Below are 23,573 nucleotides of genomic sequence, written 5' to 3' on the forward strand. Positions count from 1 at the left end.
TAAGACTCCCAAGCAATAGAACTACAGGCCTTTTACTGATTAATCCTGCAGGGGTTTGAAGGGCACTGTCAAAGAATCATTAAAATTATAAGCCCTATTAATTGACATCTTGCCTATATGTTGGCCAAAGAAGGAATTATTTTCATTCCTTTTTCTGGGGATTGATTCATCTAGTTTTAAGATGAATAAGGATAACCCATTTCATTGCAAATGAGCTCTAATTAATGTTAATTTACAGCTCTGGAGAGTTAATTTCAATTCTGTGCTGCCTCTACAGCATTGCAGCCATCAACTCAAAACCAGGGAAAGACACAAGCTGAGGAGCAGCTATGCTTAAGCCCTTGTTCTCATGGGTGACTTCAACTTACCAGATGTCTGCTAGAAATACAACACAGCACAGAGGAAACTGTCTAGGAGGTTCCTGGAGTGTGTTGAAGAAAACTTCTTGACACAGCTGCTCAGTGAGCCAGCTAGGGGAGATGCCCCACTGGACCTGCTGTTTATAAACAGGGAAGGACTGGTGGGTGATGTGATGGTCAGAGGATGTATTGGGCATAGCGATCATGGGATGATAGTTTTTGGTTCTTAAAGAAGTAAGGAGGAGAGTCAGCAGAACCACTACCTTGGACTTCCAGAGGGCCAACATTGGCCTGTTTTAGAGCCTCATTGACAGAGTCCCTTGTGAGATAGTTCTGAAGGGCCAAGGGGTCCAGGAAGGCTGGGCATTCTTCAGGAAGGTAGTCTTAAAGGCACAGGAGCAGGCTGTCCCCATACGCCAAAAGACAAGCCGGTGGGGAAGAAGACCACCCTGGCTGAACAGACAGCTTTGGCTGGAACTCAGGGCAAAAAGGAGAGTTTACCACCTTTGGAAGAAGGGGAAGGAAACTCTGAAGGACTATAAGGATGCTGTGAGGTTGTGCAGGGCAAAGATTAGAGAGGTGAAAGCCCAGCTAGAACTCAGGCTGGCCATTGCCATAAAAGATAACAAAAGATATTTTTACCAATACATAGAAACAAAAGGAGGGCCAAGGATAACCCGGATAACCCCCATCCATGACTGGATGCAGCGGGAAACGTTGCCACAAAGAATAAGGAAAAGGCTGAGGTAATTAATGCCTCCTTTGCCTCAGTCTTTAATAGCAAGACCAACTTCCCTCTGGGTACCCAGCCCCCTGAGCTGGAAGGTGTGGATGAGGAGGAGCAGAATGAAGTCCCCACAGTCCGGGAGGAAATGGTTAGTGACCTGCTGCTCCACTTAGATGTACACAAGTCTGTGGAGCCAGGTGGGATCCACCAGAGGGTGCTGAGGGAGTTGATGGAGGAGCTCACGAAGTCACTCTCCATCATTTATCAAGTCCTGGTGAATTGGGGAGGTCCAAGCAAACTGGAAGTTAGCCAATGTGACACCTATCTACAAGAAGGGCAAGAAGGAGGATCTGGGGAACTACAGGCCTGTCAGCCTGATCTCAGTGCCGGGGAAGGTTATGGAGCAGATCAGCCTGAGTGCCATCACATGGCATGTGCAGGACAGCCAAGGTTCAGGCCCAGCCAGCATGGGGTTATGAAAGGCAAAACCTGCCTTTCAAACCTGATCTTCTTCTGTGACAAGATGATGTGCCTAGTGGATGAGGGAAAGGCTGTGGACGTTGTCTACCTGGACCTTAGTAAAGCCTTTGACACCATCTCCCACAGCATTCCCCTGGAGAAACTGGCTGCTCACACCTTAGACGTGTGTACACTACGCTGGGTTAAAAGCTGCCTGGTCGGCCGAGCCCAAAGAGTGGTAGTAAGTGGAGTTACATCTGGCTGGTGGCCATTCACAAGTGGTGCTCCCCAGGGCTCAGTATTGGGGCCAGTCCTGTTTAATATCTTTATCAACAATCTGGGTGAGGGAATTGAGTGCACCCTCAGTGAGTTTGCAGATGACAGCAAGTTGGTAGGGAGTGTTGATCTGCTGGAGGGCAGGACGGCTCTGCAGAGGGATCTGGACAGGCTGGACCCATGGGCTAAAGCCAGTTGTATGAGGTTCCACAAGGCTCAGTGCCGGGTCCTGCACGTGGGTCACACCAGCCCCACACAGCGCTACAGGCTGGGGGCAGAGCAGCTGGAGAGCTGCCTGGTGGGAAAGGACCTGGGGTGCTGGCTGGTGGCCAGCTGAACATGAGCCAGCAGTGTGCCCAGGTGGCCAAAGAAGGCCAACAGCATCCTGGCTTGTATCAGACACAGTGTGACCAGCAGGACTAGGGGGGTGATTGTCCCCCTGTACATGGCACTGGTGAGGCCGCACCTTGAATGCTGTGTTCATTTTGGGTCTCCTTACTACAAGACTAATACTGAGGTGCTGGTGAAGGGTCTAGAGAACAAGTCTTACGAGGAGCAGCTGAGGGAACTGGGGCTGTTTAATCTGGAGGAGGCTCAGGGGGAATCTTATCTCTCTCTACAGCTCCCTGAAAGGAGGCTGTAGGCAGGTGGGGGTAGGTCTCATCTCCCAGGTAACAACCAACAGGACAAAAGGAAACGGCCTCAAGTTTCATTAGGAGAGGTTTACATTGGATATTAGGAAAAATTTCTTCACTGAAAGGATGGTGAAGCATTGGAACAGGCTGCCCAGGGAGGTGGTTGAATCACTATCCCTGGAGGCATTTAAAAAAACGTGTAGATGCAGTGCTTAGGGACAGGGTTTAGGGATGGACTTGGCAGTCCTGGGTTAATGGTTGGACTTGATGATCTCAACTAAATGATTCTATGATTCTGTGCCTCTTTCTGTGATATTCCCATTTTACTCCTTGTCTTTATTCCTTTCTGATACCATCTATAGGAAAACAGGATCTGTTTAGCAGTTCATCTGCTCCTGCTGCATAATCCTCTGTAATAGACTGCTGGAAGTTTCAGGGATAATTATGTGACCAGAAAGGTTCTGGCAGTGGGTAGTGCCCCGTGGCAAGAATGAATGATCTTGAAAAGAATAGTTTATTTCCATGCAGAGTCCTTCTAGAAAGACAGAGGAATGCTGAGAAATCAGCAGGAAGGAATGTCTCTCCAATAAAACCACAGAATTTGCAGGCAGTATCCCAAATCTGTCTACCCAGAGCTGTCACAGCACTTTGACCAAGCCATTTAACTTCACCATATCTCAGGCTTCTCAGTTGCAAAGCAGAGACAAAGTAGTCCTGACAAGGGTGTTCTGTTTCCATCTCAAGACAGGGCTTATAAATTGGGCATTGTTTAAGTGTTTTCAGGCTCCCAGAACTAGGTTTAAATGTTATTAAAGACAGAAGACAGCTGAATTCCTTAACAGACTGTGCTTTCCACAAGGCTCAGTGTTTTCTTAAAGGGTCTTTGTATGGTAATGTGACATTTTGCAGCCTACGTGTAGGCAATTATCTTTGGAAGAAAAATAGAAAAATGACCAATTTTTTTATTATTATTTTGAGAAGAGGCTTTGATTAAAACACATTTCTGGGGGAGCTGATATTCAAGGATGGAATGTGGATACAAGGCTGATTCAAGAGCTGGAGCTGTTGTTAAAGGCACTAGGATTAAGGCGCTTGAGGAGGCCTTAGCTAAAGCATTCAGACAGCATCAGAATCCATCACCAACTGGAGCCAGTGTAGTCTGTTGTGTCCTTAAAGTATTTTGCAGTATCTCCTAGAAGGTCTTTCACAACTAGACTGCTGTATTCCAACATTATTCTAAGTGAATGACAGAAAAGAATAATTGAAGGGCTTGGTTTTGCTGCTTAGAATCTCAAAACTCTTTGGACTACTTTGTAAACATGACATGCAAAATCAGTCATTAATAATACCTAGTTATATTGGGTTGAGTGGCAATTTACTAATAATTCTTATTGTTCTCAGAAAGAAGCTGCTCCTATAGTAATGAAGCCTGTGAAGTTTTTACCACAACTGTACTGGCAGCAGAAACAGATCTTATGCATAGACACTCTGAAACTGCGGCCTAAACCATGCATATCATCTCCATCCATATAGCACCTTTCCTGTGTGAGCACAAATACTTCCTTTGCTTTACTCACAAACAGCACCAAAAGTTAAACCGGTTGTCAGGCGTACAGCAGCTCCATGCTGTGCATGTTATCACTGCCTACTTAGAACAGCCGATGAGTTGCATTCCAGGCTCACAAAGACCTGACTAAGCAGCACTTCAGGATGCTTGGTAATCTCCAAGCCAGGAAGGTATGTATTCACATACCTGTATTCACAACCAATCCTACCCAACCCATTTGTTTTTTCACCTGCATTCTTTCCATTCTAATTTGACATTCATCTATCATTCCTACATTCCACAGTTACACCAACAAAGGAATAAATCCAGGTCCCTTCAAACACTTCCTTTAACTACTTCTTCCTTCCATGCTCCCTCCCACACATAACAGCCATACATTTATGGGTTTATGGTTGAGACCGTTTGTCACAGGGATGAGGAGGCAAGAAGACAGGTTGGGCAGCAAACTGAAAAGCCACAATGCATATTCTTCAGGATTCAGTATTTCAGTGTCTGTGCTGGATGTCAATGCTTTTGAAGTAATGTTTTCTCCATCTGCTTCCCTTGGTGTAAAGTTCAGGAGATTCGAAAAATAACAGAGGCTTCATTTAAGAGCACAAAAAATGACAACCAGTCTCTACCTGGGATTTAGGCTAGGATCACATGACCATAAATTTCAAATAGTAATTTTTAAATTAAAGGGGACTAGAAGAAGACAAACCCCAAAATCAGTTTTTTAAAGGTTATATTTTTCATTCAGAATGAAAATGCAGCCAGCTTCTGGGCAGCTTCATTCATGAGCCTTTGCTTGTAAATAATAAGTCAAGTACAGTAACTTACTAATTACTTCTCCTTCCACCTTGCATTTCCTGGATTTTGTGTTTCTTAGCCCTGAAGATAAAGCATGATCCAGAGAACAATGAGTACCACTCCTCCTCTGACAAGAAAGTAAGCTACTCAGCTTTATTATGGAACAGTTTGCTTCTTCCTGTGCATCTGAAGAGCAAACCAGGTGGACAGGACAAGGGATCCAGTGGGGAGCAGTAGGCTGCTTATACAATTTCCCATTACCAGAGAGTCTGTCAGAGCAGTGAGGTGTTTATTCTACTGGAAGGCAAATTGGGTCTGATGACGTTTAAGCCCTCCAACTGAATCACCCCTAACATAAGAAATCTATTCCCCCAACAGCTTTGGGGTTTGGCCTGTTTTTCAAAGGAAATGAGTCATTTTCTTCGTACTATTACAAATCTTTGCCAAAAACCTGTTAGCCAGTTTCAACCAAATCCATCAAAGAGTATAGATTCCTTACTAGGACTGTGAAACTAGGCAGCCAGGTAGAGAAATGCAGGAATGCAGGAAGTAGCCTCTTTTCAGACACCAAAGGGTCTACAGGAGAGTCCTACCCCAAGACAAAAATCTCAGGTTTTATTGCTTCCACTGCTGCTGGAAACACAAATTTGACCTTTTAATGTCAGATGAGAGATAAAAAGGCTGTTAATGATCCCTGTTATTGCAAGAACCATATAATACAACCTTCTCCTAAACGGATCACAGTACAGTTTACGAAGGACTGTGATCCATTTAGGAGAAGGTTGTATTATATGGTTCTTGCAATAACAGGGATCATTAACAGCCTTTTTATCTCCCACCTGAACAGATCCTGCATGGAGGAAGCAGGGCATCAAGTTGGATTACAACCCTGGACCTCAGGAGAGCTAACTTTGGCCTCTTCAAGGACCTACTTGGAGGAATCCCATGGATTAGGGCTCTAGAAGGTAGGGGGCTCCAAGAGAGCTGATTAATATTCAAGCATCGCTTCCTCCAAGCTCAAGATCAGTGCATCCCTAGGAGTAAGAAATCAAGCAAAGGGGGCAGGAGGCCTGCATGGGTAATCAAGGAGCTTCTGGCAAAACTCAAAAAGAAGAAGGAAGTTTGAGGGCGACAGAACACTGGAACAGAGAGGTTGTGGAGTCTCCTTCTCTAAAAACATTCAAAACCAGCCTGGACACAATTCTGTGCAGCCTGCTCTAGGTGAACTGCTTTAGCAGGGGGTTAGACTAGATGATCTCCAGAGGTCCCTTCCAACCCCAACCATTCTGTGATTCTGTGATTCTGTAAAACCATTTGTGTTTCTTGTCCCACAAGTCCATTTGAAATTCTGTCCCAGAATGTCACTGTTCTGATTGTCAGAAGTCAGGAAATTAGAAGGACATTCAGTTTTTCTTGGCAGGTTTGTATTATCTGTTCCAATGCAAACATTGCCCTTTAGCTGGAAGATCTCTTCTTCTCTCATGTCTGCCTTCCCTAGAGTCCATTATCGGTTTCCAGAACCTCTGCCCTCTCACCCTTGGCTTACTGAGGCTAAACCAGACAAACTCTGTTAATCCTCTTTGTATTATAAAGCCTCCATTCCCATTATCATCTGTTTTGCTTTCATTCTTGTCTCCTGAACATGCTCGCTCAGAAGTCTACACAGTCATGCCCTGTCCTTTACTCCTAGTACTTTATTTCTTCTTTTGTTTGCTTGATACCAGTCCTAAGATTGCACTTACTTTTTTTATTTCTATTACACTGGCAGCTGACAGATATCCTTCATCTTTCTGCCCCTTTGTCATTTCCAACTCACGGACTCTGAGCATGTCCCAAAATTTCTGGTTATTAATGTGGTGACGCAAGTCGAGGTGGACTTAAAAGAAACACTATGTCTGCGTGGCTGGGTTCGGACAAAATGGCCTTTATTGTTTATGCAAACTATTTATATATCTTAGACAGTGCAGGTGTTAGACCCTGCTAGGTTTTTGTGTCCTTCCTCTTGCTTGCTATTTGCTGTTGCTGTAGGTGCCTGTATGCTGCAGTTCTAAGTTCCGATTTTTCACATCCTGTTTACATACCTGACAATTTGTGGCTGTCTTAAAGGTACACGGCTAAGTCTTTGAGGTCAACTAACTTATCCGCAGACCCGCTGCAGACCCCAACATATTAATTCTATGCAATGATCTCAATACTTAGAAATATTTAAAATCAGCCTGTTCCTCAGACTCAGATCCTTAAGGTCATATGGTTCTTTCTGTACCATCTCCCAGTTTGTTATCTGATGGTATCTCCCTACTTTGGGCCACCAGTAATTTCATCAGCATAATTTTGGGTTTATGTCAATATCATAAGGAAAACAACGAATTGGATTGGTCCCAGAACTGTTCCTTTGGAAGCTCCATCACTAATCTCCCTCTAAGCTGGTTCTTCCATCACAATAACTTTTTATCACAGTTTTAATGGATATACAGTCTAGTTAATCAGTCTCCCGCTCTTTCAAATTTTTGCATATTCAAAGATTTTTGCCCTTTTCAGTCTTTCCCTTTCATTCCATGACAAATTGCTCCTATATATTAATACTTACAATAGTTCCAGTCTGTATCTTAGAACTACATCAGTCACACTGGCCAGTTTTACATTAATAGGATTCAGCACAATCTCCTTGCCAGCCACAGATGATAATTAACATTTTTCACCTCCACAGCTATTGATTGTGTAGTACAGGCTAAGAGGACCCTAAGGCTTGCATTCGATGGGAGTGATTGTTATTGGGGAAGAGCATTTCTGTCTGAGCACTTCTTCTCCATAGCTTCATTACTTTTTTATCTAACTTCAGCCAGAGCCAGCTGCTCATCTCTTCAGGGCAACTGAAAGCTATGAGATCATGATAGCTTCAGCTAATATTAGGCAGCCTAGAATGGGGTATCATCCACAGAATACTGGGACTTCAAACTCTCACCACCTTTCCTGATGTCCCCCTACACATACCAATGGAGAATCTGAGCTTTCAGGCTACATGTGTGAAAATTTTTATTGGTTGTAAGTTTTAAGTTCAGAATCAGTACAGTGTTGCTACTGTAGCTCTGCTCCTATGGGGTCTGAGAAAGAGTGGGCAGAGAACAGAACACAGACAATGTATCTGACCATCTAAAAATGAAAGGTGAAAGCAAACATAGGTAAAGGACATGAATAATAAACCAACTAAATAAAATCAGAAATACTTTCAACATTCTTTACATTAATTCAATTTTAAAAGTCTTAGGAGATGCCTCCTAAGGATTGTTGATTCAGCCTCCTAAACAGAGTAGTGATTTTTGAGGTTATGATGACTGCCACCCATAAGATGTTATCTATCTGAGAAAGAGAATAAACAGGTGCCCTTCTCAATATTTCACAAGACAAGTGAAAAACAAAAGGTTGGTCAGACTTAACTAAACACAAGCATTCCTCTCACAGTAGTTGTTCCTGGGAATTCACACAAAAAGTAAATTCATAAAGAGGATCTATCTTTAATACTTTTGGACAAAAGCAGACTACTCGGAGGTTGGGATTGCAAGGCGCTTTTTCCCAACAGTCAATATTCACTGATTTCTCAAAAAAAAAAAATGCTCTTAGCATCCAGCTGCTATTTCGAACCACAGAAGTTGACTACTCTCTCTATATAAAATGGGAGATACATACACATTCAAGAATTGGAGGGGGACATTCCAGTAAACTAGCAATTGCACAGATTTTCAATGATCAATTCATTTGGGATGACAATTAAAACAGTTTTTTCCCTAATAGGAAAACACATTAAAACATGCCAAGCTCCTCTACCAAAAGTAGTTCTCTAAATAGAGAAAATAATTTTTTACATTTATCACTGTAAGCCATTTATGTCGTCCAGCCACCTACTGTCTCCAAGATCACGGAACTTGTCATTTGCTGAAATAGCACTTATTTGTGACCACTGTTAAAGACAGGATATTGACCTATCTGGACTACTGGACTACCCAGGTATGGCTGGGTTTATGTTCTTATATTTACTTTATTAGACTCAACAATATATTCAGACACAGCAAGCTCCATGCCAGTGGAGCAGGAGCAGCATTAAGGCTGGAATGCTGTAACATACTATTCCAGCAAAAAGCCCCTTTCAGATGAAAGATGGCAGACTTGCAAACCAGGTTTAGTCATGTTGACAGAGTTATACTGATTGTCTGAGAAATTAACACACTTGCAACTTAAATAAAACCCTTCAACTTATGTCCTGTAGAAAGCGTGATTAATATTTTATGGTTTATTTCCATTCTTTTTGTAAATTATTCAAAAGCATAGCTTGGCAAAGCACATGGGAAGTCCAGAGTGTCAGGTCAATTAGTTGTTTAAGCATTATGTAGAATTTCAAGTATTTGTTTCCAATTTCAGAGTGTAAATGTTATGATTGGGGAACAAGACAAAGTGAAGTAGGGTTGATAAATTCCTTTTTTAAAAATCCACTGAAACATTTGGGGATTAGTACCCCAAGTGTTAGACTTCTCCCTGTCGCTACAATTCTTGTAGCAGCGGTAGTTCTGAGGTAAAAACCTATGCTGCTGCGTGCTAGATGAGAAAAATTAAGACATGTAACTGAGGATTTAATTTCCGCATGCCTTTATCATGATTAGGTGAGCAAATTGACTAGCTACAGAAGAAACTACTCTATTAGGGATTGTTTAACAACCTCTCCCAAAATTTGTAGGCAGCTTGTAATTTCAGAAAGTGAGAAAACAGTCATTTGCTGATGCATTCCAGCTCCCTGCTACTGTGAGACTGTTCTCTATTGTACATTTGCTATTGATCCTTCCAGACCACTGATGCTTTTTAAGCCCTATATATAAGGAACAATACCTCTCTTCAAAGGCTGCTGGCAGCGCAGCAGAGCTCATCAGGAAAGACAACTAGCCCAAGCATTACTTTTCTTAATTGAGTCTATCTTCTTCTCTATGTCTTTCCCACTCTGGAAATAGTTCTAGTCTTTTGAGCTGTGTATACATATCATTCTAATATTTAAACACCCTCAACATGCTTAGCTCTTAATTACTCCATCAGTTTCACTGTAACCCTGGGTGCTCCAGTTTAGGAGCATGAAATGTTTCAATATTTCATGGGCAGGATCTGTAATTATTCACGGTTTTCCTTAATGACTGTTGTGGTAGTCCCCTCATTTTCCCTCAGTCCTTGATGGCTCCTTTGACAATATATGCACACCTACCCACACTGCACTGAAAATTTAATAAATAAACCTGAAGAAATAAAAGGGAATGAGAAGGTTAGGATCTTCAGTGTTATCCTTCAAGGCTACAATTAGGCTCCAACCCATTCTTCTAGATCCTCTTTAATCTTCTCCTGAGTAACATGCCTTTGTCATTGTCTTGTCCTGGAAGGAGGCAACTTTGCATTTCAAGCTGGAAATCTGAAAAGGCCTCTCAATGCACATTGGGTACATCAAATTGTCACATTTTAAAATGGCTGCTCACCCTCACACCATCACAATTATCCCAGTTGAGTCTAGGGACCCTCCTTTTATGCTTGCCTTTGCAGTTTGAAAAAAAGTCAGGGCTAAATCAATATGTATATTCCACAGCATCCTGGAAACTCCTGGATCTCCCAGGTTTCAAAAGCAAGTACGTCTTGACTCCTGTCACCAGTGACAGCATCTTCTACAGCTTTCTGCTTCTTCTAAAGAGGTCAGGGTTGGAAAAGCATTAGTCCTATAACAATTCTCTCTGTGATTACACAGTCACATTAATGTAACCTAAATGTATGCCAGTGCTGAAAGAGATGGTCCTGCCATGTGTGGGGGTCTTGGTATGTCCCTTGTCTTGGTATATGAGCCCACACAGGTACATGGTGAACTAGATCAGGCACCTGGTCTGGCAGAAAAAGGGACAAAGTAAGTCACAACAAGGCAAAAAAAAAAAAAAAAAAAAAAAAGAAGTGGAAAAGGAGACAGAAGAGAAGAGAGAGGAGTGAGTGGAAAAGGGTGGAGAGGGAAAAGACAAACTAGATTACTTTCCTGATTTAGATTATGTGGCCACACAAATGCTAGTGACTTATCAAGGGAGTCAGAGAAACACTTCCAGAAGCATGGAAGATGGGAGGGCTACCACTCTCCATGACAAGCATGGGCCTGTGCTAGCTTGAACTGACTGCATAACCACAGATCATAAGTTACAAAAGTCCAGGCTTTCTGACGAAGTCAGCAAACCCACTACATTGGAGGATCCTGGCTTCATAGCTGAGACGCCTCCCCTTTACCTCAGGGTCAGAAATGAGTAGGCAAAAGGACTGGCATTTCAAGTAAGAAGCAAGAAATGCAATTAAGACAGTGTTGATTATAGAAAAACCTGATGAAGGAGAGGAAGGAGTACCAAAAATGAATGATTTAAGGTATGTTAGCATAAAGGCAAGCTGACAATACCATTCATTGACTAACTGAATAATTTCCAGACGTATTTTGAGCAAGAAAAGCATTCAGATCTCACACCTTTCTCCATTCCCGTTTAACAGGGATATTATACCTTGCTCTCAAAAGCATTAAGCATAGACTACAAGGTAATGACCAAATTGGCAGTGCAATGATGTGATAAAATAATTCACGTTAAGTGTTTCTAATACCTGGCATTTCTTCAGTTATTCCAAGAGACTCTCAAAGTTCTTCACACAAAGAATGAATTACAGTTCACAACAAGCTGATAATGTACAAAACAACCCTATTGCACAGCTGGAAAACAGAAGCACAGGGCACTACTGTCTGTAAACACATAGCAAAGTAGTAGCATCATGTGGGTTATCCATCTGTATCAAAATATAAAGTCTTTAATGTCAGATTTAACACCAGCAGTGGTCATAGTCGCAGTTACCACCGCTGGCTGTTGCAGTTTTTGGATGGACAGACTTCATGCCACTCTGAAGGGGCTCACTCCATATGCCACCCCCCAGTCTAACATTTCAAATACTGGCAAGAAAGCATTATCTATGAGGTATACAAAGTAACTTTATGAGCCAATGTTTATGCTTTCCCCAAAGGCAGGCCCTGAAGAGATATTTGATTAGCTACAGAAATGTCACTGAAATATTGAGCCTTCCAGGCAATCACTGGTCAACTCAAGGACCAAGACAAAAAGAAAACAAATGTTCTTACAAGAACCTGTGTATTTTTCCTTTACTGCTTTCAGACCAGTACGACAAGCCACATATCCTTTGGCAGACTGCTTTCTGATTTGCACCACAGTGAAATATGTGCATTAGTATCAGCTCCTAAGTTATCAGCTTTTCAAATTGTGGGAACCTCTTGGTGAGAGTACTGAAGCTCAGCTCCACTAGCCTGTTTCCACCCACCAGCTGGAGATAAATTTATTCATTAAAAGATAGTTGAAACCTCCAGGAATAAGTTATATTTCAATCTTTTCTGACTATCCTTACAGAAACTGATATGCCTGATGGCTCTGATCAGGTGGGTTGTGGATTTCCTTGTCTCCATTGCCTGGGTCTTCAGGAAATGTAAGTCCTTTCAGATCATTTAATAATACTGTTTAGTACTTTGAAGGGTTATCTGTTCTCCTTTTTGGCACGTGCAAGGGAACCAACCTTTCCAATATGCCAGTTCAGCAGCCTTGCTGCTGTTAGATAGCCGTCCTTTACATTTCCTACCTTAACTGCATTTTGGCACGTGACAGCTTCTTGAAGTGAAATTGTTCTTAAGTCACAGTGTAACACGAAACATCGCATTTGAATGCAAGGGGCTAAGAACCAACAGGTACAAAACCGAGTCGTTGCCTTGCTACCTAACACAGCTACTGCAATGTGCACCATCATGACTGGACTGGGCCAAGCTGCAGCATCACTACAGAAACCACCCTGTGCCACAAACACAGCATGCACTGCTGCATAATGTCCTCTGCAAACACTGCAAAGGATCATTTTATCCACCCCAGAATTTCCTCTAACTTCCCAAAAAGAGCAACACAACTTTCATGATGTACTTTCTCACAGTAACATTTTCAGTTCATTCTAATTTCTCTACTCTATACAAAAATAGATGTCAAGTTTTTGGGAGACCTATGCACAGTTTTTCTTGACAATGACTCACTGCAGCTCCACAGGGATGCACATCTTTCCCCATGGAGTCAAAGCATACTTTGCATATAATTTAAAATCAAGAGATCTTGAAAATAAATAGGGAAAGCAGAGGAGACATATTCTGGAAAAATAATTTATTGATTTAATCTTATTTTTTCTAATTCTGGATGCTTAGCTTTGCAACTCTAAAATTATTTTTCATGGAAAATTGACATAAAAACAAAGATTACATATGCACAGATCTCATGAAATTGTAGTAAAGCATGATGACAGGGTAAAAAAATAAATTAAAGGGACAAAACCCAAGCTGTAATTTTAAAATAGTCTACCAAAAAAATTGAGGGCAGTGATGCCAAGGAGCTCAGCTCCAAATTTTCACATGGTTTTCATTTCACAAAAAATAAAAGCAATTACAGTTCTGCAAAAGCCAAAACCACAATATCCTCTCTAACACAAAGTGTTTGGAATATTTCTCAATGCCCTTAAAGGGAGACTGTCATCCTGATTCTTCATGTTGCAAAAGCAGATGCACTTCAAGCTATTTCACTGGTTCCTCAGTCTCCTTGTCTAACTTCTGGCTTTACTGTCATTTTTCTCACTACTTTAGGAGGCTCAGATAAATGAAAAAGCAATGGTTTTTTTTCAAGTCATAAAGACAAATGATTGTATAGGCCAAACAGTAAGGATAATTATATTTGAAGTGTTACCAAACTGGAAGAGGAAAAGATCAGTGAGAGGAAGTCCTTTTTAGTAATAATCTCTTGGTCAGTTTGTGCAGTACTTTTAGCATCAGGTGAAAGCATTCAGGTAGAATTGTATAATTGAATGTTCTTGCAGTGGGAAACCCCAGATCACTTTGCTTCCACACAAAAAAAAACCAAACAAAAAACCAAACAAACAAAAAAAAACCCTAATGAGCAGCCAGCAGTTCTTTCAGCTTCATACTAGAGATGTATGTGGGGAAATGCCTATATTATATAGATAACCTTTTGGTAGTCCCCCTGCCAGTATACCCCATCAGGATTGACATCATCAGTATGTCACTGGCAAAGCACTCCACAGATTCTTACTATACCACACATTTCTTATTCTATAAATTCCTCCTGGAGCAATTGCCAGCATGTTCTCTGTACTACCAAAATGTTACATACAGCTTTGAAACATCTGTAAGGACTTCCCCTGACTGGTAGCCTAAACTGTTTGAGTTTTAGCTTCAGGCTACTTGTAGTTGTCCTTCCAAGTTCAGGGACTGTGAGCAACTCACTTGCATCTGTTATTATGCCTTATCATATACATGTCACTTTAAGCATATTTGATGGTTTAGAAAAAATAAATGCAAACCTTTCTCCAGAGTTACAAAGCAGACATGCAAAGTTCTCATTCAGGAATAAATTTATGTATCACAAAGTAAGTGAAGGGAGTAGTGGACCCTTCCCCTTTGGAGAAAGATGTCAATTTTAAGGAACAATTGAAAGGGAGATCATATTTGATACATGCATATGATAATACGTAAATATATGGTTTTTATATATATATATATATATATACACATCTATATCACAGATGTTGGAAGCCCTAGGGTGTGGAGGAATCCCGGCACAAAATCCTGTGTGGGAGAGACACAAAAGGAGCAGCTGAGAGACAAGATTGGCAAAAACAACATGTGGACTTGTAGGCAGAAAGATGTGTGGGCAGAGTTGTTTACAGCCTCGAAGGCAAGGACAAAGAATATGAATTTGATGCAGATTTTCAGTAAAATACATTGAGATTTTTTACAATTACTTGGCCAGAATTTCTATAGTGTTCTACCCTCTAATATCTTCTAGACTGCTTAGCTTTAGCGTCTTTTGTGTCCTTTACCTTGAAAAAGTGAGGACAAGAGACGGATACAAGGGAGGCAATACTGTAATGGGGAGCCAAAATGCCTGATACATACATGGAAAACTCCAACAGAAATTTCCCAAGCAATATGTGTCAGTCCAGGTGATCTCTGATTTGCACAACATATTATTTTCTAGCATAAAAGTCTGGATTATTTTTTTTTTAATCATGGAACAGGCAAGTATCAGAAGGGTGAATGACAGCAAGTTATTCACCCTTAAGAAATACATTTGATAAAGTTCTGGAAATAATGGTTCTATTTTTTGTCAGAATGGATAAAAGACAGGCTGCTGACACATGGAGATGATAATTAGTCAGGCAAAGAACAATGATCACACTCCTATTGCCACACTCACCTAATGGAAATTAAATATTGTAAAATTATGCCCTATATCTCCAGTGCACTAAATTTCTGTGTCAATAGGGTGCTACAAGCTGTGTTTTCACTGTATGTGCTACCTCCTTGGCCACCCAGCACCAGGGCCAAAGGCTCCACAGCCCCAAGAGCCACCCTGAGGGCCAGCAGGCAGGTGGTGCGGCAGTGCACAGCAGAGGAAGATGAACCACCTACTCCCAAGCAGGCATGACTAGGTACATGTGTGCTTGTGTCTTACTTCAGCTGAGCATAGAGGGGTCTCTTTGTACACATCAGGCAAGCAATCATATAGGCCTTAAAAATACATAAAGCAGAAGAGAAATACAGATCCTTTTCAGTTAGACATTCCATTATGTTGGTGCCAGCTCTGCAAGTGTTATTAAAAAAAAGTCTTTGACACATGGATTAGAATCAAAATCTCACAGACAAATTTTGCCCTAAGTGAAAACAAAGTCAGAAAATTAATCCATGTCTCTTAGATATCATGGTGTCTAAGAGACCACGCTGCTTCTCTAAACTTTCTCATGCTGAGACTTAGAAAGGGTGGAAAGTGTTACTCTTACAGCTTTGGGACCTGCTGACAGCTGCAGCTCATCTTTGGTGGGACCACAATGATGGGTGGAAAAGGAACCCACAAAAATGCTTTCTGCATAACAAGTCTCCACAACCAGTGTAAGCCTGGCCTGCTAAACCTTCAACAGCTTCCTTGAGCTAGGCTGGGAGGCAGAATGTGGCCAAGGTGAGAGAAGATATTACAGCAATTCCCTGTTCCTGCAGGCCTGCAGGAAGCTTAGTGTGGGTGACAGCAGCCCCAGATCAGTGCTTATTTGTATCTACAGCAGTAAAGGCAACTAAAGTCTTCCTGTGCTCATACAGAGCACCCTTATTGACATCAACAACACAGGAATAAAATAATTGCAATTGCAGACTTCTAGGCACAGCAGGAACTACGGGAGTCTAAGTTTGCCCTCCCACAGAGAACCTCACCTGTCATTTGACATAACTAGCTTCAGAGGCAAGAAAGCAATTCACTCCGCAGTGACTCAAAGACTTTGCATTTTTTGAGATAATTCTAAAAACTAGACTAAATTTTCATATGTGTAAGACATGAATGTCCACCATCTGAGGCTCAAATGAGGTCATAATCTACTTGTTCCTGTTCTTTGGAGGCACATCTTGTGCCCAAGCAGTGTGATAGTTGAGACACTAGTTTTTACAGCCAGCAGCACAGAAGGGACTATTTTAGCCACCAGCTTGTCCAGTCACCTTTGATTTTTCCTTCTCCCCCACAAATAACTAATTAGTTGTCTGCAGCTGAGCTGACAGGACAGCTGAAACCCAAAGACAAATGTAGACTCACACTATATATCCAGACACAAGATGCCTTAACAGTATCAGGGCTTTTTGCTAAAACAGATAGTGAAAATACTAGCCTCTACCAATGGAAATCGATATAAAGCTCTCCCACTGTTGGCTAAAAGCCAGTCTTCCCACAGCATAAACATCTCCAGCACACTGAACGCAGTCCAGACATACCCTATTCACATGACCAATATTCACATCCACGTCCTTGTGTTTTTCCCAAGTGGGTACACCTCTCTGTAGCATAAGGTGGGGCACATGGCCGTATCCAAGGGGTCCTCAGGAAGGAAATATTTGGGATGAGGTTGCAAGTTAAGTAAATTGTGCTGAGAGGCTGAATCTGGATCATAAATCATCAATTGCATGGGTTTTGCCACTGCAGCACTAAGCATGTTTTTGCTTGTCTGTGCCAATCAGCTGCACAAAGCTTGCAATCAAACCTTCAGCTTGGTCGAGAAACATTTTTTGCTTTGTACCATAACACTGCCATGTTTTCCTCTCTGTAGGAAAGCAGCAGAAAACAGATGACAATTACTTTTTTTATAGAGACTCATTCAGTAAGAAGCAGCTACCTCTCCTGATCTCACATTATTTGAAACTACTCTTTTTCTAGGCCCGGTTTTTATTCACAGATTTGCAATAGCCTAACCAAGTCCATTTCAAAATATCTACCCACTTTTGGCCATTCAAAGTGGTTTTTTCTTAGCAGAAATTATTATAGCCCACTGCGGTAGTGTCTCTTAAAATATACTCCTATTTTCCTTATAGCTGGGGAAAGGTGCCTGCCACACCGTATCAACAGAGCTCATTTAAGCCTGGCCCAGCGCACTCAGCAGTAGTCGGGAGAGGGTGACCTGCTTCAGTCAGACACTGCTGGCCTGATGCAAGGGCAGCAGGAGCAGTGGCACTATTCTGGTCACACTGTTGCAGGGTTGGCAATGAAAAGACAGGTCCTTAGAATCTGTGAAGTGAAAATCCTAGAGCCCAGAAGTAATCTGCAAGCCACTCAGAAAACCAGGAGGGAGGCGAGGCACGTCTTGTTTCAGTGAAACCTCATCTGTGGTTTGATTATCTCTATCCCTGTCTTTCTCTGTGATCTTTGCAAAGGAAAAGGGTGATTTCAGATCTGCTGGGAAGCAAAGAGATCAGGAGGCTCAGCGAGGCAGAGGGGCTGGACAGAGGGTCCGGGAGATGGCCTCTCCCCTCCGGCCACCCCTGCTCCCTGAGGGAAGGGGCACAGAGTGCAAACATATGCTTTTCCAGATCTCCCCACAAACTAGACAGTGGTCCTACCATTTCTGCAGGAATTTTGTCTGCTCCAGGCCTGCCCTGCCTCCCTGTTCTGGGACCCGTGGGGTGCAGGAGCACTTCCACCTGAGCCATGAGGGAAGGGGAGCTGGAACTGTCCTGTTGCTCAGGGGAGCGCTTCCCTCTCTCTGCTCTGGTAAAAAGGATTTGGCTTTTCCCTCCCTCTCACGGCCTCTTCATCCTTGTCTCTTCCTTCCCTCACACTGCTGCGTGACCGAGAGAAGAGGGAGCGCCTATGCCCCCTCCCTCTGCCTACAGCCAGGCCTGAGGAGGGTGAAGCCCCGCCACAGTGGTGGCAAGTGAGTGGGACAGGGCACACCGGGCACCCCACCTACACCGAAGCAGCTGATGGGGAGAAGAGAGGCAAAAATGCGCTAGGGTTGGCAGCACATCATGAACAGCTGTGCCAAGTGAGCCGAGCAGGCATGGGGACAGCACCACCTAAGCTCAATGAATTTGGAAGCTGTCAGGAATATGAAAGGCCCACTACGAGGCAGTGCCACAGAGATAGGCACAGCTCGGTCTCAGATGGCAGGGGCTGACACCACATTAGCTGCTGTGCTCTTCTGACAGTAGCACCCTGCCACCCTCATCCCTCACCAGCAAGTCCCGGATTGCACTGTTCCAGTGAAAATGTTCCCTGTTGGGTCTTTCCTGCATCTGCCTTAGCTGGCATGGCACCTGTGGCATCTCACACCTTTATGTTAACCTGAAGGGCTGGCTTCCCTGATTTGGCTTCCTAAGGGTTTTGCACTGAAGTGATCACAAGAGTAGGAAGGTGATGTTTGCTGAAGATGATCTCTTGTCCTCTTCTGCAACTTCATGCCTCAAGGACACATGAAACTCCAAAAAGATGTATTTCACTGTCAGGCCAAGCCACACCAGAACGTTTCAGTGTTTGTGTGTGAAGACTTTTCAGAACTTTCTGTTGCACAAAAAACACAATAGCAACTCTTTACCACTATTTGAGATTTATTATTGGGGGGGAGGGGAGGGGAGGGTAACTATGCAGATATTTCCCACGGCTGGGGGAATCCCATTTTCAGGCTCTGAGCAACACAATGGCCTTCATTTCCAAGGGGAGTCTCTCCCCCAGTTGTCATGTTGCCCTGGTATCCTGCTATGAAAACTCAGGATGCTCCAAATGGCTTTCTAGCTTTGTTACACAGAGTACATGGGTACCCTGCATTAATTGCTAATATTATAGATTTGAAAATCCTATTATATTTCTTCTATAGATCTACCATGCTTTGTAAAAGGAGAGAATGAAAAGTACCCCCTGCACCATTTAATCAGTTTTCAATTCAGTTTGCATTCACTGTATATAACGTAAAGTAGACTGCTCCCCATCCCGCGGTGGCTGTCATCTTTACTTCTCTCTGAAGATGACAGGCAATGATTTACTAACACCTGTACAATTGCAATGTCAAATTCCAGCTCTTGAAATACAAGGCTTAGCTCTGTGATATATGGCAAGACATCTAAAAGTACATATATCACCTCTACAAAATCTGCCTGGGACCAGTCCTTTATCAACTTGGGTATCAGGGCCCTTCATTAATACAAGCTCCTAATGGCTGAAGTTTTAAATGCAGATTGCTCTCCATTGTATAATGCTAACCAGTCATGAATGTCCTCTTTTTTTTCACTGGTGACTCATCTGGTAAATCCTGAATCTTTTTCTTTTTAGGGAATTCAGGAGTAATAGAAAAGACTTCTCCAGTGAAAAGTAATTTATTAACAAGGTATTTGACATCCAGAAAATTCATGTAAGTCCTAACAGTCCTCAGTATAACTGAAAAGTAAGCAACATAAAATCTACCTATTGGAACAAGTTCTTAGTCAGTCAAGCAATATTATGAAAGGGTGATGGGATGATGCATGCATCCCACTACAAAATTCCTTACATTTCTGTAGGAGTAACAGCCAAGGCATCAACTGAGTATGTTAAACTCTTTCTTTCCTACTCTGCCTGTTCCTCCAAGCAGTAGCTGTAGGGCCTTAACATTCACAGTCAGCTTTTTTCAGTAATGTCCTTGGAGGGAAAACCGATCTTTGGCAAGAATGTGAAAAGACAAACACAAACCATTGGCACTTATTATAGCTTTTCATATACTTATGCAGTTATATACTAAGTATTTTCACTGCTGTTGCTACAATCTGTTCCAAGAATCTCAGGAATTTGCAAAGTAGGTGTTGTTTTTTTTCCTACAGTCAGGAATCTGAGGAATCAATTGTTATTCCCCATGTACCTAATAATCCTTGACTTTCTTAATTAACAACAGGAACAACAGCTGATGTTACAATATTTATGATGATCCAAGATTTTTTTCAACTCCTTCCCTAAGATGTTTGTTTGTCTTTAATCCATCTCCCACAAAGTATTATATAAGTTGGGACTCAGATTTGGTGTCTAAATTTAAAAGAATGGTGGAAGTATCAAGGTTAATTACATTTCTACATGTCTTGTGGTAGGCAGGAGAAACCCAAGGGAGAGGCAGGAAGAACTGAACCATTACACATTCTGTTTGTTAGCAAATGGCTCAAAGCCAGCCAGTCTCTGGACCAGACACAGATCTTGGGGATGGCTAGGGCTATTGCTGGGGGGAGGAAGTTGTACAAAGTATACAGAACCATAAGAAATCAGACTTATTCTACTTATTCTGTAGCTCTTGGAAAAACTTGTTCTAATTCTGTGTTTGACTTAAAGATTTGGTGTATCTGCCAGATAAGATTTTTTGTGTATTCTTTTTCCTCCATGTCTAAGTGCACACCTAATATTTGGAGATCTCTTGCAAAATAAAATCCATATTCATCTTGCAGATCAACATAGCAGTAAATCTGAATTTTGTATTGTCATGCTTAGTTTTCTTTTAGTGATGTTTCTCTCAGCTTTCTTATTATTCTGAGGACACATTAACAAGAAAAGGCTGTGCTGGAACCAGTAGATCTTACTGGATGTCTGAAATTCTGGCTGAGAGCTGGTGCTCCCTGTCAGTCCTCAGAACCTTCCAATTTTCCTGCCTTACAAATTCTGGTTTTATCTCAGAAATCAGCATTCAATAGTTCTCACAGCTTCATGACTTTAGAATATAATTCAATTAGCCATAAATACATTTCTCTATCATTCTCAAAGTAAGACCCCTTCTCCAGATTTTGCTATGATTTTTGCAGGTATTCATTAATATAGATCAGTTCTTTGTTTATTCTCTTCAGAAGCAATTACATGTATCATATTAAATGGCCCTGTATCTTATCTGAATGCTCCTTTCAAGTGGAATGAAATGCTACTTCTCATTTGATTACATTTTTTTTCGTAGATGGCTAGTTTATAAGTCAGCAGTTACTTCTTGTCTGTGCTACTAGGATAATCACTCACTCCTCTTTTAGTAAAATGCCTGCCTTAATAATTTCTTCCTTGAAGTGCTGACATCATACCAGTTTGTGCTCTAAATCTCTGCTTTCTTCTGATCATCCTTGTAAAATTTCAGTTTATGCTAAATAAAATCTATTTAAGTTCCAATGTGAAATTCTGTTAATTTTGAAATTATAAAAGGAGCTTGCTTCACTACATAAATTTCATACGTATCAATATCTCTTTCATGTAGTATTGATCTGTTTATCATCCTACTCAAGAAATCCATATTTCCTCCCTTATTTATATTCTATGGGAAAATCATGTCCCTGTAGCTTCAGCGTCATATCTACAACTTTAGCTGGTGGTAAACAGAAGTTTCTTCCAGAGCAAATCTGGAACTCTTGCAGGCTTGGTAGGTACACTTCAAACAACCAAATTGGAACCAGTTCTTACCAATTCCTTTTCAAACTTGAAATAGTTCTTCCACAGCAAAAGAGATCTCAGGGAATATACAACTGACTGTTCTTGAGAATATTCAGATCTGTATTTCCAGAAGATGCCTTTGCTGAAAGTATACCTGGACAGGGGCAGATCCTTTGCATGTACTGTTTGCTCATGTGTTAAGTAAATCTTCCATCTGTCTTCCCTATCAACAAAGCTCCTAATATGGCATGTGATGCCTCCATTCTGTGCAAAGATGTGAAGAATTAATTTATTATATGTGCTTGTGAACATATAGTTCATAAGATGGATCAGAGGATCAGATAAGTGAAGTTTACCCTTCCAGTAGCCTATACAGAAGGGCAAATACACAATCTTTTCAGAAAAAAAAAAAACCAAAAAAAAAAGTGTTTCAGCACTTCCATCACTGGTTTACATGTCATGTGAGATTGTCGCTCTTGCTGAGATTAAAGACTGTCCTTGCACAGACAGATGTGTTTCAAAATCAGTTTTGCAAAGGGATTGTTATTTTTATATTCACAAGCAAAAATTTTTTAGCACCAGGGGGTTTAGTTGCTGCTTTACTATGCAAGAGCTTCTAAAGCTACTTTGGCTCCTTGGATTCCATGGGCAGAGTGACTATCATTAAATGAAGATGATCCAAAATAGTTTTGTGGTGCTGTCCTTGTGGTGGGAACCAACTGTTACAAAGACAGGGCTAGCTGCAGGATAGGCAGGGAAGAAAGCGAGACGTTGTGCTAAACTAACAAATCAGAGGAAAAGATTTCAGGAGTAATCACCCCCTCTTACCTGCAGGTCTGTTAGTTTTCCCTCGCAGCATGCAGAGCGCAGCCAACAGACATCAGAGAAGAGATGCTGCTCCAGGCAGACCCTGACATAGTTTTAGATAAATCTATATCTGCAACAACAGCCTATGTCCTATCTTTTTCTTACAATCAGAAATGCATTTCAACACTAACAGAGATTTAATGAGCCATTTGTAATAGCCCAAAACTCACAGGTGTTATTGCCATTTGGGTTTACTTGGCTGGATAAGCCCCTACTACACAGCCAAGTTGCTACCCAAGGTTTAGCGTTCACAAGCCAGATTGAAGATGTAATTAATACTAACCCAGATTGAGGCATAGATTATTCTGAATGAAGTACAAACTTGTACTCAGCAGCATCCAAAGGATGGAACTTCTCAGATAGACAATCTTACAACTCAGGCACATGTAAGAAGTCAGAAAATATTAAAATCTATTTCACTTTACCTTTGTTTTCTTTCCTCTGGTACAATGAAATAAAATATCAACAAGCAGCTTGATGCACCTTTTGGATGATAATTTAAAACTCAGTGTTCTGGTAGAACAACAAGTCTTTGGTTCTGTGAAACCCAAAATACACAGAACAGTTTTTGGGAACTGGCTCTTACTCTGTAATTCCATAGAGAATCTAAGGCAAATACTGTTTTCTGCTGTGTTTGCAGCCTATTCAAAGCGGCCTTGTTCTAATGTAAAAGTATGAAAAAGTGAAGTCTTAAGCAGAAGTGAAACTTACTAGTCTATTTTCAGCATGCATATCCTGAGATGAGTGAAAAACCAAACACCGCTAATAATAAGTAAATCATTTTCATTCTTTCAGTACTAGCTGGTAACTTTAACATTTTAGTATGATTTTTATAGTGATGGCATCCTCTTAAAATAAAATAATAGCTTAATTAAGAAAGTAAATGTGTCCATAAATATATGCATAAAAAATTACATGGCCCCATATTTCTATGTGAGTAGGAAGTAAAGAGGGAAAAAAAAGTACAGCAAAAGGTTGATCTGTACCATTTTGGTAAGTTGCAACTAAGGTGGAGGAAAAGGAAAGGGGATAGTACCTATCGTAGAGCATGCATTTATATCAAACCCATTGGATAAA

The 23,573-nt window shown here is 41.5% G+C and overlaps 1 protein-coding gene across 5 annotated transcripts in view; it reads right to left on the minus strand.

The window, feature by feature from the left end:
- FUT8 (fucosyltransferase 8) overlaps positions 1–23,162 on the minus strand; it is a 187,432-nt gene extending 164,270 nt beyond the window's left edge. For 3 of the 5 annotated variants that reach the window (XM_056346062.1, XM_056346058.1, XM_056346059.1), the window contains exon 1: positions 22,922–23,162. The gene's annotated coding sequence lies outside the window, so the exon portion shown is untranslated. The remainder of the gene's footprint in view (positions 1–22,921) is intronic. The other 2 variants (XM_056346064.1, XM_056346065.1) reach the window with 1 other exon arrangement.
- Positions 23,163–23,573: the final 411 nt, after the last annotated feature.

Source organism: Falco biarmicus, chromosome 7 (genome assembly GCF_023638135.1).
Source record: "Falco biarmicus isolate bFalBia1 chromosome 7, bFalBia1.pri, whole genome shotgun sequence".
NCBI classification, from domain to species: domain Eukaryota; kingdom Metazoa; phylum Chordata; class Aves; order Falconiformes; family Falconidae; genus Falco; species Falco biarmicus.